Source organism: Euprymna scolopes, chromosome 42 (genome assembly GCF_053919585.1).
Source record: "Euprymna scolopes isolate OS-2025 chromosome 42, ASM5391958v1, whole genome shotgun sequence".
Lineage (NCBI taxonomy): Eukaryota > Metazoa > Mollusca > Cephalopoda > Sepiida > Sepiolidae > Euprymna > Euprymna scolopes.
Window position 1 is genome coordinate 54,199,402 of NC_136523.1, and position 2,643 is coordinate 54,202,044.

Consider the following 2,643-nt stretch of genomic DNA (forward strand, 5'->3'; position numbering starts at 1 on the left):
CTTTCTCACACACACACACGCTGAAAATTGTTCTCTCTCTCTCTCTGACTCTCTCTCTCTCTCTCACACACACACACATGGTCATTTTATAGATATAATAGATAGGTTATGCTAGATATATTTCTATATGTCTGAATACCCTATATACAAATTTTTAAATCTGTAGATAAAAAATTTGTTGAGTATATAGGTTGAGAATTGTTCTTTCTCTCTCTCTCACACACACATTCTCACTTTTATAGATATAATAGATTATGCTAGATATATTTCCAAATGTCTGAATACCCTATATACAAATTTTCAAATCTGTAAAGATAGAATTTGTTGAATATATAGGTTGAGAATTGTTCTCTCTCTCTCTCTTTCACACACATTCTCACTTTTATAGATATAATAGATAGATTATGCTAGATATATTTCCTTATGTCTGAATACCCTATATACAAATTATCAAATCTGTAGATACAAAATTTGTTGAGTATATAGGTTGAGAATTGTTCTCTCTCTCTCTCTCTCTCTCACTCACTCACTCACTCACTCACTCACACACACACACACACATTCTACCTTTTATAGATATAATAGATTATGCTAGATATATTTCCATATGTCTGAATACCCTGTATACAAATTTTCAGATCTGTACATAAAAATTAGTTGAATATATAGGTTGAGAATTGTTCTCTCTCTCTCTCTTCTCTCTCTCTCTTTCACACACATTCTCACTTTTCTAGATATAATAGATAGATTATGCTAGATATATTTCCATATGTCTGAATACCCTATATACAAATTTTCTAATCGGTAGATAAAAAATTTGTTGAATATATAGGGTGAGAATTGTACTTACTCTCTCTCTCTCTCTCTCTCTCTCTCACGCACACATTCTCACTTTTATGGATATAATAGATAGATTATGCTGGATATATTTCCATATGTCTGAATACCCTATATACAAATGGTCAAATCTGTAGATAACAAATTTATTGAATAGATAGGTTGAGAATTGTTCTCTCTCTCTCTTTCTCGCAACCTTACACACACAACCACACGCAAACATTCTGACTTTTATAGATATAATAGATCGATTATGCTAGATATATTTCCATATGTCTGAATACCCAATATACAAATTTTCAAATCTGTAGGTAAAAAATTTGTTGAATATATAGGTTGAGAATTGTTCTCTCTCTCTCACACACTCACATTCTCACTTTTATAGATATAATGTATAGATTATGCTAGATATATTTCTATATGTCTGAATACCCTATATACAAAGTTTAAAATCCGTAGATAAAAATACGTTGAGTATATAGGTTGAGAATTGTTCTCTCTCTCTCTTACGCACACACACACACACACACACACACACACACACACACACACACATTTTCACTTTTATAGATATGATAGATAGATTATGCTAGATATATTTCCATATGTCTGAATACCCTATATACAAATTTTCAAATCTGTAGATAAAAAATGTATTGAATATATAGGTTGAGAATTGTTGTCTCTCTCTCTCTCTCTCTCTCTCTCTCTCTCTCTCTCTGGCTACCTCACACACACACACATTTTCACTTTTATAGATATAATAGATAGATTATGCTAGATATATTTCCATATGTCTGAATACCCTATATACAAACTTTCAAATCTGTAGATAAAAAATGTGTTGAGTATATAGGTTGAGAATTGTTCTCTCTCTCTCACACGAAACTGTGCGCTCGGCTTCTTCCCCCCCTTCCCACCCCAAATGCTTGGGAAACTGTGCACTGTTTTTGTTGGTTTTCAAGCTGCCTCTTCCCCCCCCCACACACACACAGTTTAACAGTAGTAGGAGGTCAAGAGAAAGAGGGTGAGAGAGAGAGAAGAGTAAGTTGGTGAGAGAGAGAGAAAAGAGAAAGAGGGTGTTGGTTTTATATTTTTATTATCGTCTAATATTTTGAAAGCTGAATTTCTAATAAAATGTGCATCTATAGGAGATAATGCCTGGGAATGTGTTCCTCCCCCCCCCACAGTTTAACAGTGGTGTGACGTCAAGAGAAAGAGGGTGAGAGAGAGGGAAGAGTAAGTGGGTGAGAGAGAGAAAGAGAGAGAAAAAAAAAGAAAGACGGTGTTGGTTTTGTGAAAAAAGTTGTTATTTACAATTGTTCGCATTCTTGGCCTTTTGGTCAAGATCAAAGTGTAGTATCTGTTCTTCAGATGCTGCACTTCTATTTCTTGTTCTCTTTCGGTGGAGGAGAAATCCTCCACGACTGAGACAATTTTTATTTTTGTACCTTTTCTCCACGTTAAAAAACGACCCTGGTGTCTAACTCTGTCCCGTGGGGAGGCATAGTAAATAGGTACAATTGTTCGCCATTAGTGGATGTTGACGTCACGTCACGTGACATGACTAAGCGTTTTTTTTTTTTAGTATGAATAACATTTTTTGTTTTAATTATAAAGTCTACACTTAATTTTATAGAAAATGATGTATATATAATAGAAAAAAAAAATTACTGGTTTTGTTGGATTCAAGTGGATCCCCCCCCTCCAGTTTAAGAGATAGCAGGTCACGTGGTAATATACAAAATGGCTAGCGTAAATATAAAGATCGGTTTTTTTATCGACGAATATTTTGAAAGCTGAATT

At 34.0% G+C, this 2,643-nt stretch overlaps 1 pseudogene; it reads left to right on the forward strand.

The window, feature by feature from the left end:
* Positions 1-2,159: 2,159 nt before the first annotated feature.
* On the forward strand, positions 2,160-2,293 carry LOC145267305 (U2 spliceosomal RNA; annotated as a pseudogene).
* Positions 2,294-2,643: the final 350 nt, after the last annotated feature.